Source organism: Emydura macquarii, unplaced genomic scaffold (genome assembly GCF_026122565.2).
Source record: "Emydura macquarii macquarii isolate MOO-44397 ecotype Brisbane River unplaced genomic scaffold, CSIRO-AGI_Emac_v2 contig_431, whole genome shotgun sequence".
Lineage (NCBI taxonomy): Eukaryota > Metazoa > Chordata > Testudines > Chelidae > Emydura > Emydura macquarii.
Genome location: NW_027130568.1, coordinates 2,734,715 through 2,751,032, shown reverse-complemented (window position 1 = coordinate 2,751,032; position 16,318 = coordinate 2,734,715). Strand labels below are relative to the sequence as shown.

Here is a 16,318-nt window from a genome sequence, read left to right as displayed (position 1 = left end):
GCGTTTGACTGTGTTTGAAATTTACATGTCATACAGATTAAGGGTCCATCTAATCTGGTTTCCTGCCTCTTTGCAGTAGTCAATACTTGATACAAATAAATCTTCCCATTCCTAGTGTGATTTTGCGCCAATTATATCTTTTTGTATTAGTAATAATAATAGCAATAATAAAACAGATTTTGGGACTACCAAATTTTATTTTTAAAATGTTAATAAATGTTAAATGACTTCACTGAGAGATCTTCCTCTATTCAAGCCTGGTGATTTTGTTACAGTTGTTGTGAAAACATATCTACAGTTTCTGAACATTTTAAACAGTATTGTTTCATCCTGGGGTGCCATATGTGCTTGACTGCAGGTTTTTCATTTGCATTGAAGTAACCATTTAATGAAACAGCTTCCAGCCTTGATCATCCTCCAAGGTACTATACCATTGCTGCTGTATCTGAACCTTGTGTTCAGGCAAGAACCCACCATAGCAGTTTGAGACCTCACTTTGTCGTCTGACTGTTTCTCCTGGATATAGGAATGGCCTGTAGGTATGTAATTTAGGCTAAATATGTATGTTAAAATGAAGACACCCTCTTTTTTATTAAAAAAAAAGTTTTGCTAGCTCTGTTTTCTGTTGTTTACATTGTTGAATCTCTTTAATTGTCTGTTGCTTAACAGCTTTCACTGTCTTTGTATCTTTGATTGCCTTTTCCAGTACTTTCCTCTGAAATATCTTTTTTTCCTAATGCCCCCACTTGTGTCTCTTGTTTATATTGATGTAACTCTGACTTCAGTGGATTTCCTCTTAATATAAATGAAGTAGAATTGGCCCTGTTTTCCTTGTAGATGGGCTTCTTGATTTGGTTGAATTAGGATTTCAGACATCCTCTTACTCTGTGTGCAAATGCTGAACTCAGATCTTACAAAGAAGAGATTTTGATCCGGGAAAACTGTTAGCAAATGTCACTCTGCCATCCTGGTTATACAGTTGATGAGACAAGGCATCCCAACAGCAATAGAAATAGACATGTTTAAGGGTAATTACAAAAGGCAGTCTGCAAGATCTTAGAATAAGTCAATAAAATGGTAGAATCTTTCATTGTATTGCTTCAGTGATTTTTCTAGTGGCCTTATTTTTTAGTTATAAAGTATGACAAGTTTAACTATACCCTTCACACCAGTGATGCTGGAGAGGCTAGCAGTTTCATCAGAGTGTTCCATTACCAGGCTTTCTTTCATCCACATTTTTCCTTTGGGAAAACATTCCACCCCCCCCCCCCCCAACTTTTCTTTAAGGTTAACTCAGAGTGAAGTGACATTGTCTTTAAAATATGAATTGGGGTAAAAAGAGTGAGGGTGACTCCACAGCCCAGTGGTTTAGGGCACTCACCTGTTGTGTTGGGGGGGAAGGACAACCTGTTCCGATGAATATTTAGGAACAGCTTCAGTGGAAGAGAGTCAATCCAGAATACTCCATAGCGTGGTGGTAAGGGTAATCACCTGGGTGAGACCTGGCTCAAGTCCCTGCTCTAGAGTGGGGATTCAAATCTGGATCTCCCATATCCCAGATGAGTTCCCTAACTGGGCTAGTGGGTACAAGTGTGGGTGGCACCACCACCATCCACCTTTTGTTGTTTTTAGTGAATCTAGCCCTTCATTTCTTTTGCTTTCATTAAAAATATCCAAAGCACAATATTTTGTGTCATGTCAAATTAAGTCTCAAGCAGCCTGAAACAAAATTTTCCTGACTTGTTTGATATGCCAAAATGTTTGAAACATTTCATTTTCAGCTTGATCTGAAGTGGTGGTTTGTTTATCTTTGTTCTAACTACCAGTGAGCCAAAAAAAAAAAAAAAAATCCTAGCCCAGCTCTAGTAAGGATGTTCCTGCCCTACTTCTGCTCTGAGAACCACGATGAGGAATATGGAATGGTAGAACAGTCACTACATTGTCTCTAAGAATTGCCCTTACACCAGCAGATTCCTCAGATGTAGAAAGAAGATATTTTGAAGCTCCATGAAGGTGAACCCAACCAATTAAGCTGGCTTTGTTGTTACTTTGCATGCCAGAGTGACACAGAGCTTTCATAGCAGGGCCAAAAATCTATCCCTGTAATTTAAAGTTCGCTAGTATTTGTATGTGTGAATTATACTATACTAAGAAATGTACAATGGTCTGTGAACTCTCATTGTTACAGTCAGTCAGGCTAACTATTGCCATAGAACCAATCCTGCCATAAGAAGCACAAATTAATCTCTCTTTAAAGTCAATGGGAGTTGAGCATGTAAATATGAAAATGTTATGGCCTAGATTCACAAAGATACTTAGGTACATAACTCTCACTGAAATCAGTGGGGGTTAGGCACCTAAGTGACTTTGTAAGTTTGGGACTTTATATTGTTATAGTTTAGGAATAAAGGAAAAATATGTTGTATCAGATTCTGCCACTGGTTATATGTTTAATTACTGACTAGAAGTGGAATTGCAGGCATGTAAATAAGGGCTGAATTTAACTCCCATGACATTTTATGTTAACCCCAGTGTTTCTCTTTACCATTCACTGTATTCCCCTGTGATCATGACACTTTCTCCTAAAGGGAAAAACAAACCTTTAATGCTCAGTCATGTACTAAATTTGGGATCTCCTTTTGCAAGTTTATGAACCATGCAGCAATAGGAAGTAAATTGTCCCTAATTGTATCTTATTAAACTTCACAATTTAATCAATGGACTCTTTTCAAATATGACTGTTTTCTATATCCCTTATCAATTTAAAAATTAAAATGTTTTCTTTGATATGGAAATATGAATTTATTGCATTTATATGCCTGACGGATTGTTTGTTCAATTGGTTGTGGGGTTTTTAAAAACTTAATTTTTGATCATATGCAATGATAGGATCAAATTAGTCCACTTGGAAAACCTTTTAAGACATTTAGATTTCATTTCACCAACTTTTGAACACAAAATACTACAGTCCCAAAAATGGAAACATAAAGTGGTAGGAAAGTTTCTGTCTTGCATTTCAGTTTTTGTATATGCCATAATAAAACCCAGGTCTTGGATATAAATAAAATTTAGGCTTCATTTTCAACAAGTTCCTTTCCATATTGGCATTAGGGGATCAGAAGCCACTGGGGCTTATCCCGCCTAGATACTGCATAGAACAGTAATGCCTTTACTTACATAAATTGGTCCATTGACTTCAAAGGGACTATTCAATGGAATACAAAATATTCACAGGATAGCATTTTCTCTTTCTGGCCTTTTATGTCTTTGGCATAAGGCAGATCGTTCATTTTGTCTTTGTATTTGTTTGCTAACATTGTTTGAATTTTAAAGAGAACCGTATAATGTGAAAGATAAAATCACTGATTCATCTAATCTGCTGGTGCTGAACTTGTTGACATTTTGAAAGAGCACAGAGCTTCATGCATATTTGATTGTTGCATTTGAGCAGTGGGATACTGCTCAGGATGTGTGAGATTTTATTTCACTTCTGTGTTGGCAAATGATCCCTTAGTGCTAAACTGATGGTTTAGAAAGAGGCCCGCTCCCTGAGTATATAAACAGCATATAGCTTTGTGTAAGGAGATATGCGAAACACCATTTGCTTTTTATTGATGTTTCTCTTTTTTCAGCATATTTCATGAAAGTTCATTCCTTTTGTTTCATCTGTTGATGGTTTAAATTACTCTTACTGTTGTGGCTAGCAGAACAGCACCATTAAAAACCCATGGTGCTAACCTTCATTTTAATGAAACATTTATTTCTAAAGAAATAGGCAGCAAGCTGTTAAAAGTAGGGGCTGGAATTCGTATTTTAGAACTACTGGAATTAGGGGTCAAAAACAATGTGCCGAAATGCCAATATTCATCCATACTCACTACATGTGGGTCTTACATACTTTTAAATGTTAACTGGTTCTTAGAGACACTCTTGGTAGACAGCTCAATTATTCCCTGCATATTGATTCTCTTTAAATGTAAAGTTTTCTGACATTTTAACGTATTCAGAGCATATGTTTATACAGAGCCTAGCACAATAGGGTCCTGAACCTTTTAACACTGTTGCAATATAATCATTAAATAAAAAAAAGGTGTGAACACACAGGTCGATGGATGGCAGCTCAGCCCAACCTGTAAGAAAATCAAACTTACCCACAAAGAGTTCTCCAATAATCCTTGTTGGAGATTCAATACTCAGCAGAATTGAAAGAACATTTTGTGAGTGACAGGTGGACAACAGGATGGTATGCTGCCTTCCTGGAGCCAAGACACAAAATGTCACTCTAAAACTGGACAGGCTTCTCAAGTCAATGAGCAAGGATCCATTGGTCATGTTTCATATTGTCACTAATGGTGTTGCATCATGGGATATCTTGCAGATAGTGGATGACTTCAGGGAATTCAGCAGTGTGCTGAAGAAGAATGAGCAAGGAATCTTCTCTGAGATCCTTCCTGTCTCACAAGTGAAGAAAGACAAGATTCTGGAAGTGAATCGCTGGCTAAGCAAGTGGTGTAGGTTGGAGAGTTTTGGTTTTGTGAAACTTTGGTCTATCCACTATGGGGAGAAGGGAACTGTATAGTTTGGATTGCCTCTGCTTCAGCAGAAGATGGATCAATCTCCTTGGGGACAGGCTGGCTAGAAAAGTCAGGAGGTGGTTAAATTAATAGAGAAAGGGGAAGGTTTAAAAAAATGAGGGAAGATATGAGCATTCAGGACAAAATTGAGATGTTGAGAACAAAATTAACCAAGGAACCATATGACATGAAGAAAATAAATCATTGAAATACATATACACCAATGCTAGGAACATGGGTAACAAACAAAAGGAATTGGAATTGTTCATTGATAATTATAAATTCATTCTAGTTGATATTACTGAAACCTGGTGGAATGATTCACATGACTAGAATATTAAAATCAATGGTTATAATCTATTTAGGAAGGTTCACGTGGACAAAAAGAGAGGAGGATTGGCACATTATGTCAAAAATGTCATTACCTATTGCCAAGCCACTTATAACTTGGAAGAAAATGATCCATAAAATCAATGTTGTAACAACTGAAGCACACAGGGTATTAGATGGTGTTTGCTACAGACCACCAAATCACACAAGGGAACAGGATAACTTCTTCCTTATGCATCTATCAATAATGTGCAGTGTAATCATGGGGGACTTCAGTCAGAGTGACATATCCTGGAGATCTCTTGATGCCAGTACTAATATTCTTGGAATTTCTAAACACTATAGATGACAATTTCCTAATTCAAAAAGTGTTGCAGCCAACACAGCGGTATTCTTTATTAGACAGCATCATAACAGATAAAGAGGAACAGATCACAGAATTGAAAATTGATGGTAGCTTAGGAACAAGTGATCATGACTTGACCTCATTTATAATGAGCATATGGAATAAAGTCCAGACCAGTTGTTATATATATGCTTTGTGCTTTATGCTTTAATAGGACTGATTCCAGGAAGCTGAAAACAATTATGAGCCAAATAATCTGGGAGGAAGAATTTAATTAGAAAAACATGAATGATAATTGGGGTTAATTTAAGAATACCTTACTAAATGCCCCAAAAGCCACAATCCCACAACTGAAGAAGAAAGAAGGCCATCCTGGTTAACAAACCAACCTGATTAAGAGGGGAAGTGAAGGTATCTCTAAAAATTATATATATAAAAATATATATATATAATAAAACAAATGAAGGAAGGAGAAGTTAAAAGCAATGAATATAAATATTAAGAATTGTAGAAAATTGATAAGGGAAGTAAAGGGACACAAGAAAAAAATATAAGAATAGCAGAGTTAAGACAATAAAAATGATTTTTTTTAAAAAATATATTAGGAAGAAAAAGAATCCTGACAATGGTATTAATTAGTACTGGAAAGAAATGGTAGAATTACCAATTATGATGCAGAAAAGGCAGAAGTGTTCAATACATATTTTTGTTGTGTATTCGGGGGTAAAAGAAAACAGGTGATATAGTCTCATCATAGTGTTGATAACTCTTTCCATTCCACTAGGATCTCAGGATAATGTTAAACAGATCTTCTAAAGTTAGACAATTTTTTAAAGATCAGTAGGTCCAGATAACTTGCATCCAAGGTATTTTAAAAGAGCTGTCTGAGGAGCTCACTAGACTGATAATATTGACTTTTGACAAGTTTTGGAGCACTGGGGAAGTTCCAGAAGACTGGAAGAAAGCTAAAGTTGTGCCAATTTTTCAAAAGATGGGATAGCCTGGTTAATTACATGTCTGTGATCCTGGACAAAATAATAGAACACCTGGTACAAGGCTCAATTAATAAAGAATTAAAGAAGGGTAATGTAAAATTAATGCAAATTAACATAGGTTTATGGAAAGGAATTCCTGTTAAATGAACTTGCTATCTTTTTTGGATGAGATTACAAGTTTGGTTGATGAAGGTAATAATACCTTACTTAGACTGCTGTAAGATATTTGATTTGGTACTGCACAACATTTTGATTAAATAACTAGAAAGATATAGAAGTAACATGGCAGACATAAAATAGATTAACTGATAGGTTGCAACATGTAATTGTAAATAGGGAGTCATCAACAAGAGGTTGTGTTTTAAGCAAGTTCCTCAAGGCTTGGCTCTTGGCCATATACTCTCTAACATTTTTATCAATGACCTGGAAGAAAACATAAATCACTAATAAAGTTTGCAGATGATACAAAAATTGAGGGAGTGGTAAATAATGAAGAGGACAGGTCACTGATACAGAACAACCTGGATCACTTGGTAAGTTGGTGCAAGCATACAATATGTGTTCTTTCAGTTAAATGTAAATGTATGCATCTAGGAACAAAGTATGTAGGTCATACTTACATGATGGGAAGCAATGACTCGAAAAAAGATTTTAGAGTGGGGGTTTCATCTGAACAAGGGCTCCCAATGTGATGCTGTGGCCAAAAGGGATAATGTGATCCTTGGATGCATAAATAGGGAAATCTCAAGTAGGAGCAGGGAGGTTAGTTTGTCTCTGTATTTTGCACTGGTGTGACCACTACTGGAATACTGTGTCCAGTTCTGGTGTCCACAATTCAAGAGGGATGTTGAAAAATTGGAGAGGCTTCAAAGAACAGCCACAGGAATGATTAAAGGATTAGAAAACATGACAGACCCCAGGAGCTCAATCTATTTAGATTAACAAAGAGAAGGTTAAGGGGGTGACTTGCTTACAATATGTAAGTACTTATATTGGGAACAAATACTCAATAATGAGCTCTTCATTCTAGCGGAGAAAGAGAGAATATCCAATAGGTGAAAATTAATGTTAGACAAATTCAGATTGGAAATAAAGTTACATTTTTAATAGAGAGGGTAATTAACCATTGGCTTAAACATGTTGGATTCTCAATTACTGACAATTTTGAAATAAAATGATTGGTTTTTGTTTCTAACAGATACATTCTAGGAATTATTTTGGGAAAGTTCTATGGCCTGTGTTTATACAAGAGATGAGACTAGATGATCACAATGGTCACTTCTTACCTTGAAATCTATGAATCTTGAGTGTACCAGATTTTGTGGGATATTACACATGGCATCTGAATCAACTTACCTGTCCCACTACAATGTCAAGTTGTGAAATGTTCTGCAGAAATGAGAGAGACTCTTTATCCTAGTAGCTTTAAGGAAGTGCATCCAGAAGTGGAAGGAGACAGACCTAAGCTTCATCTGCCCATTTATGCTTTCTGGAAGAATGAATGTGCTAAAGGTATGGGCTTGCTGACCATGTATAAATGCCATCCATTTTATGATCCAGGAGTACAATGGTACTCCAAACCTTGTCTTGACACAGTCCCTGTTAGCTGTTGCTAGGTATACCATGGCTCAGGCAAGCACAATAGGTGCTCCAGATATTAAGGGCAATAGAAACTGAACAGTTAACACACCTTTAGACAGGCACTTGTAGACTTGTCTACAACCACTAGACCACATTTCTATCCTAGAGCCAGGAATAGAACCCAGGAATCCTGATCTTCAACATTCTAGCTTTACCTAGCCTAGTTGCATTCTCCATGAGCAAAAGTGTGTGTCAATTTTCCCTAGGGTACATCTACATGGGGATAAAAGCCCTGTGGTACAGCTGCAACTGGTCCAGGTCAGCTGACTTGGGCTAGTGGGGCTCCGACTGCAGGGCTTAAAATTACTGTGTAGATGTTCAGGCTGTTGGATCCTCCACTTTCGCAGGATCCCAGAGCTCAGACTCTCGCCTGAGTCTGAACATCTACACAGTAATTTTTCAGCCCCACATCCTGAGGCCAAGTCAGCTGACCAAGCCAGCCATGGGTTTTATCTCCATGTAGACATACCCTTAGTGGCTGTTCCACATAGAAGATAACAGTAGTTTCTCTAGGTAAAGTCCTGAAGGTCTGTGTGTAGGAGTTGACGGTCCAGGGTTCAGACTATGCTGATTATACAACTTTTATACTGTTCTACATAATTAATTTTTTTCTTCTTTAAAAAATCTGCTTTGTTTACTTTACAAAATGAGAGAACACATTTTTAACTAGGGTTTATGGTTAAGAATTATTACAATCTGTTGATTACAGCACAACATGCCCCCAAGCCCTATATTATTTGTCTCGGTCATTGGTGACACATTTTGATAGCTTATCTCTCGCAGTGGCCGGTTTGAAGGTTGAGAGGTGTGGTTGCATCCCAATCCAGCCCTGCCTGAGTGCATGATTGCTCAGAAGAAAAGTGCCTCATAGAAACATGAAGAAAGAAAACTGTTTGCCTAATATAACACATGGATTTGGGAATAAGTCTATCATACTTTGTAAATGGCTTGATTTTTGCTTCAAAGTGAGCACAGAATCCTTTAACACCACTATACACCAGAAGATACTGTCTGGTTAAAACTGAACTAACACACTGTCACCTGCCATTTATATAACACTAATCTTTCTGGAACACTTTCAGTTAAAAACGCTTCTTATTTGAGCAGCTTATCAACTCTATTTCATTCTTTCTGGTACAGCAGAGATTAAGTCCCTATTCTTGTCTGTAATTGAGGGGGTTCTAATAATTCTCTGATTGTTTATGTTCAAACTTTAAACCTGTGCTTTATCAGTATAGAAATGGTGGAAATTCTATAACTGTTGTAATAGCAGCTACTTGAGCAGGTGAATGCTGACCCCCTGCCAAGCAACTGGGGTAGGAAAGAAAGACTGATCTCTTTTAAAAGCAATCCTGAATATTGCACCCTTATTGCAATCATAGGTAAAGAAAGAGCTCTAAATTCCTAACTGCATCTAACTCTTAAAAATACTTACTGAAAGCGATGGATGGTTGATGGTACTATCTCTCATTGCTGAGCATGTATGAGTTTCCCCAAACTTGTACAATACATAATGACCTTGCATAATGCTCTCCTGGACATTTCATGAGAGTCAAACAGATCAGAGATACAATTCCTATCCCCCATCATTAGACTCCTGCAGCCCCCAGGTTAAGTGTTCAACATTTGGAGAAGCAGGTATAGGTAAAACTGTATCAAGTTTGAACATGTTTTTGAAAAGCAACAACTCTGGTATATGAAGAAAATAATGTAAAAAATACTACTTTACATTTATATTGCAGTGTTCATCTGAGGATCTTAAATCACTTTCCAAACACTAATGTAAGTCTCACAACTCTTCTGTGTAGCAGTGAGCTATCAATATGCTGAATAAATTGTGATTTCTTTTTTAAAAACAGACCATCATATTATATCATTCATTTTGGGTCTGATATTGCAGTAACACTTAAGAAGAACAACTTATGTCACTTCATCTATTAGAAATTGACAAGGTATCTACTCAAAGTGATTAATGAATATTAGCCACATACCATTCTCTCAAGGGTAGGTTTAATTGAACATTATACTTAAGCCTCTACAGCTAAACAAACAGAAGAACAAAGATAGTTTTTATCATAACACATCTCAACTCAGCATTGCCTGCTTGACTCACAACAGAAAATGTGGATCCAGTGAGCAAACATCATATTTCATATAGTCTCCAAATCATTGCCAATTGCTAACCTCAGATTAATTTCATCAGCACACAAAGCCAAAAGAAATTGGTTTTGTTTGTTTTGTTATGTTTTCCCCCCATATCTGACTTTCCTGATTTGTGAGGTTGATATCCAGGATGCTACATTTTGATCTCATAATCAGTTATACATTTTTGTAACACATGTAAAATATAATAAAGTATATCTCTTTCTGGGAATGAGAACTTGCTGAAATAATGATAAATATTCTTGTGCTTTTTGGCTGACGATTTCAAAGTATTTTACAACCAGGAAATAAGTCTTTCACCTGTTAATTATATTTTTAAAATGCTTATTTACAAGGTTTAAAAACCTACTTCTCAGTGGTGAGTACACAATACTGGCTCAGACGGAGGTCTTCAGCCATCAGTTTCCTCAAAATTTAAGTTTTTGGTTTAAAAGTAGTGGGTGACATCCTGTTCCCATGGAAATCAATCTGAGTTTTGTCAGCAGCTTCAGTGGGCCAGGATTTCACCCACCGTTTCTCTAAACTTTACAATATAATGTTCTAAATCAAGACAAATGTTAACCTTATGGAGGATTGTCTTCTACTGCTTTTTAAAGCTTTGACAAATCTCAGTAGGGGGCAAACTGATAAGATTTTACTTCCCCTGGTGGCTAGGGAAGAATACAAGAGAACCCCCTGCCACTACCATGCATTTGAAGCAGTGGGAGGAACAGAATTCTGGAATCCACCTACCTTGAACAACAAAAGGCAGAAAGAGAGAGAGCGAGAGAGAGCTAGGTCCAGGAACAGCACAAAGGTAGTAATCCCAGCATCTTCCCTTTTCCCTGCAGCTGGCTGGGTCACCCTCATCTTTCACATCAACTTCTTTCTTAAAGGTTGAAAAAAGATATTTTAGGCTCTGCTTTCAGGCTACGTTGTATCCTTTCGATAGGGCCCGTAGTAAGTGATGTTTTAGAGCTGCCCCATCTAAAAGAAATATTGAGAAGCATTCTGCCTCAGGATTCTTAGCTTCTTCATGCTCATGAGCTCCATGTGCTCACTACTGCTCCCTGTGAGTAGCATCGGCTCCACTGGACAATTTGTAAGTGGAAATAGGGCTATATATCTGCATTCCCCACAACTTAGTTTGTGGCGTCTGTTCTTCCTGGAGGGCAGAGCATGTAATTCATGTAATTATGTTGACTCTGCAGTGGCTGTGGAATATCCCTTAAACCAGCCTTCCTCTATGTAGGGGTCAGGCATGTTCAGCCCTCAGTAATTAAATGTATGCATGTATTTTATGTCCTGCATAAGCATTTGTATTTGGTTAGTCAGTGCGAGGAAAAATCAGTTGCAGAACTATTATTATATAGACTAAGTTATGAAGATAAATTAGCTCCCTGTCATTATCTTTTATTTTGCAATTCTATTTTTAAATATGAGAGAGACAAGGTAGGTGAGGTAATATCTTCTATTATTGGACCAACTTCTGATGATGGAAGGGACAAACTTTCTGGATTCACAGATCTTTTCCTCATGTCCTTACTTCCACAGGGGCAGTCACCTGAAGAACAGCTCTGTGAAGGTTTAGAGGGGTAGCTGTGTTAGTCTGTTTTTAGCAACACAGCAAGAGTTCTATGGCACCTTAAAGACTTAAAGTGAGCAGAAACCCACTTCGTCAGATGCATGTTTTTATGTGGGTTTCTGCCCACAAAAGCTTATGCCCAAATAAATTTGTTAGTCTTTAAGGTGCCACAGAACTCTTGCTGTTCTGTGAAGCTTGAAAGCTTGTCCCTTCCACCAACAGAAGTTGGTCCAGTAAAAGATGTTTACCTCACCTACATTTTCTCTCTCATATCCTGGGACCAACACAGCTGCAACAACACCCACATCCACACATATATCATTACATACATATCTTTGAATTTGACTTGTGCTTATATTTACTGGGTAGTTCTGGTGAGGAAATTCAAATTTTTCCACTGGAACAAAAATAATGAAAATGAATTTGCTTTCATTTTCATCAGTTTTTTTATGAATTTTTTGGGGGGATTCATTAAAAAATTGAAAACCAGAAAATTCTGTTTTTGGCATTTGGCAACCAACTCCCCAAATTTTCATTTTCAAACAAAACAGGTTTAGATGCTTTATGTACATTCTTTCCTTCCTTTTTCATTCCCAGAAAAGCATGGGTATAGCACAGTGAGAACAATGAATATTAATTAAGGTGTGCGTGTGAGGGATTGAGAATTATTAAACCAAAGTAGTGCTGTGGAAGATCAAGATATCTAAATCTTAGAATTTGCTTAAAAAAATTCTAAAGTATTGGCTACATGAACTTAAATAGCAGGGTCATAGCCAACTTTCTTTTTTTTTTATCTCAAGGGGCTAGAGCTAAAAACTAATGGCTGTTGAATATCACTTTAATGAACAGTTTGTGCCATGACTAAATTTGCCCATTTTTAATAAAATTAGATAAATGAGCTTCTGTTCCAAACTTAGTGTTTCCTTTATTTATTAATGCTATCCCTGTCTTGTTTTGTTTGTTGGGGGTGGCAGGAAAGGGCAAAAGAAAGGGAGCTAAAGTCCTTCAGCCCCAATTACCTGTAAGTTCTTCAAATGCATTTTAACCAGAAATAGTCCCACTAAGTTTGGATCTTGAGCTGAATAGTCTTAAAATAGGTTCAGAACTTTGGTTCAGTGTGGTAGAGAGAGGGTTATGGGCAATATCTATCTGAAATCCACCAAAATTTGGGAATGTCTTAATCAAATCCATTTCTAAGTGGAATCATGTTATTGGAGCCTGTTCTGAGGGAAGGGGAGGGGGGGTGTTAATTGAACAACATATTTTTCTAGAAATTCCTTAGAATTAGAAATGTATTTTATTTATTTATTTAGATTTAAGATTTATTTTTTTTAAAGCTAACTCCTATCTTGTGATCACTGACATGTATTGAAACAATTTGGGACTTGAATTCTTCTTCACAGTATAAGTGAGAGTGTCACTATATCAGCATACTCTGTTTGGGTTCCACTGTGATAGGTTCTAAATGTATCATTTGTAAATCAATATTGTAACTTTTACAGGGTGACATATTATAGAACTCTTGTATACAGATGTTAAAGGGGCATCATCATCCCCCCCCCCCTTTGTTCAATGAGGTAATAATGAGGTCATTTAAGCAGCTTGGAGCAGCCAAGCACTCTACTTTATACTACATATCTCCATTTAATAAAGCCTTCTGAAAGGAGCACTTGTACAATAGTTTACAGCCTCTTACCTCAGATAATATTTAAAAATCCCAAAATAAAAGTCTCTGGGTTCCAACAGCAGCATCTTCTTCTGTAAGGCCTTAGGTTTCTCAGCTGCCTGAATTAAACTTTTCATTCTTCCCCTGTTTGTTCATGGTCTCTCCCAGGCCTCCCTGACTGCAGGACTCTTATGTCAAGTCACCTTGGCCTCAAGTACTAAAGCCTCTTATAGGTTAATTACTGATGAATCATACAGCATCAACATGAGGGAATTACAGCCCAGCGCTTCGGTACACAGAGCTATTCATACTTCTGTAGTCCAAATTGTGGGGCACTATAGAGAAGACATTAGTCTAAGGCTTACATTTTTATTGTTTTTGAATAACCAAGAAATGACAAGAGATGAGGAAGATGTGAGTTTTGGACTCTAACTTAGGTTCTTCAAGCTCAGCTGTGGATGAATCAGGGATTCATTATGTGAACCTTATCTAGACAAAAAAGAGAGCAGACAGAATATGTCATATATAGAGGTTGTATGCATTAATGTAGCTGTGTTGGTACCAGGATATTAGCGAGACAAGGAGGGTGAGGTAATATCTTTTTGTTAGACCAACTTCTGTTGGCCTTCACTGTACTTTACCAAATGCCAATATATCTTTTTTAAGATGGGGTGAATAGAACTTCAGTGTTCAAGGTTCAGGCATACCATGGATTTCTATGGTATATTAAGATATTTACTGTCTTATTATCTATCTCTTTCCTAATGGTTCCTAACATTCTATTAACTTTTTTGACTGCCAATGCACATTGAGCAATTTTTTTCCGAGAACTATCCACAATGACTCCAGGATCTCTTTCTTGAATGATAATAGCTAAGGCTATGTCTTCACTGACGGCGGCAAATTCACCGCCATCAGATTGACTTATCTGGATCGACTGAGCAGTCAGTGAAGACCTGCTCAGTCGATCCAGAAATCGACGTATGAAGACCAGCTTCTCAAGTGGCGTAGCGCTGCATCGATGGGAACGCGGTTCCTGTCAGTGCAATGCAGTGAAGATGGTGCGCAGAACAGAAGCACAGAAGTCGACGGGAGTTATGCAAGTTTTTTGCGTAGTTTGCATAACTCTGGCTGCCGCCGAATCTCCGAGGTAAGTGTAGATAAGCCCTAATTTAGACCCCATCATTTTGTATGTATATTTGAGATTATGTTTTCCAATGTGCAGTACATTGAATTTCATCTGCCATTTAGTTATCTAGTCACCCAGTTTTGTGAGATTCTTCCCAGTCAGCTTTGGACTTTACTATCTTGAGTAATTTTGTATTATCTGCAAACTTTGCCCCGTATTGTTTACCCCTTTTTCCAGATCATTTATGAATATGTCAAACAGCAGTGGTCCCAATACAGATTGTTGGGGGCCCTTACTCTTTGCCTCTCTCCATTGTGAAAATTGAGTTTATTCCTACCCTTTGTTTACTACCTTTGAGCCAGTTACTGATCCATGAGAGAACTGCCCTCGTGTTGTTTGTTTGCTCCTCCTGTCCCTGGGGAGAAGCATGTGCAGTGCAGTGTCTTGTTTTAGTAGCTTTTTGGGGTGGTGGTGGGGTGGGTTGTTTTTTGCCAGTGAGGGGGTATAATTGTACTTTAGAAGGAAGCAAATGGTCATGTATTATGGTGCGAGGCAGCTATTTAATATTTTTGTAAAGCTCTCCTGTCTCTGCTCCTTGGGAGAGACTTCTTATTTTCTACCACTGTAAATATGATTGCTAGAAGTTGAAATGCTCTCAAAAGCAGGTAGACATTTCCTGAAATATCCTGACACTTATTCTGAATGGATGAAGCATTCTGTCTTCTTCTCAATGAACATTAAATAGAAACAACATGTTCCTAAAGAGTGATGACCACAAGATATCGCGGTTCCATAAGGCACCTTCAAAATATAAAGGATTTTGGGCCAGATCCTGAACTAGTGTAAATGAGTGAAGCGTCAATGGCTCTGTGTTTATTTACTCCAACTGAATATCTTGCCCTAATATGAATGATGTTTCACAACAATCCTTAGAAAATGAAATAAGCTCTCTCATCAGCTCAATAGTTGACAGTCAACAATGTTGGTAAGTATCAAAGGCAGAAGCCAGCCCATGTAAATGCTTAACAGATAAACGAACTGGATAACCGTCTGTGATTGCAGGCTCATAAACCTTATGAATGAATGGATTTAATCAGAAATGAAGCAACTAAGTTGTAGCAAAAGGCGGGAAAGTTTTGACAAATATTAACGAGTTAGAATCTTGGTGATGACTGATGAACTAACGTTAAGGAAATCACTAGTCAGAACGATTGCATGCCCTACTGTGGATCTGAATTGGCAAATATCCGGAACCTTTCCCATCCACCCCACCCTTCTTCCAGTTAACTACATTATTACAATCCTAGCAGTTGCAATTGCTGTTGCTTTTTGAACAACTTATTTCTCAATTGTCTACAGAAGATCCTTTGCAAATTTACCCTAGGATCAAGGAACTGTATAAATGACTGTGCCCCATTCTGCAGTGAATGAATTTCTCCCTCTCTGAAGTAGCAAAGGACATGGAATGCTGGCCATTTTATGAAGCAACCTCCCCAAATACTTCAGGTATTATTGTAATTTGTCCCCTCTTATTGCCCTTATTATCCATATTTCCACTTCACAAGCCCGATGTTTTCAACTCTTCCTCACCGTTACAACCTGCTGGGGTTCCCAGGATTGTGAGTTACTGTGTTACCCCTTTCAGTCTCAGCAGGTGTGAGGGTGGCTGCTGCTAAGCTATGTATCCACTCCCTGACACGCCAGCTTGTCTGCCCTGCCAGCAAACTCTTCAGGACTCTGTCAGTCCAAACTTTGCCTAGCAGATAACTATTCCAAGTTCCTCAGAGATGTTTCTCTGCAGTATCCAGCCCTCTCAGTGAACACTTACAGATGTTATTAAGTTGGCTGCTACCTTACAGACACTACCCAGCAGCTTAATACTTTAACTGGGGTTAACAAACAGTCTAGTT

General features: G+C 37.7%; 1 long non-coding RNA gene across 1 annotated transcript in view; it reads left to right on the top strand.

Annotated features, from left to right (window-relative positions):
* The window catches only part of LOC137146236 (uncharacterized), a 63,485-nt gene extending 62,907 nt beyond the window's left edge, over positions 1-578 (top strand). The window contains exon 5 of the long non-coding RNA XR_010917858.1: positions 359-578. This is a non-coding gene — a long non-coding RNA (uncharacterized lncRNA). The remainder of the gene's footprint in view (positions 1-358) is intronic.
* Positions 579-16,318: the final 15,740 nt, after the last annotated feature.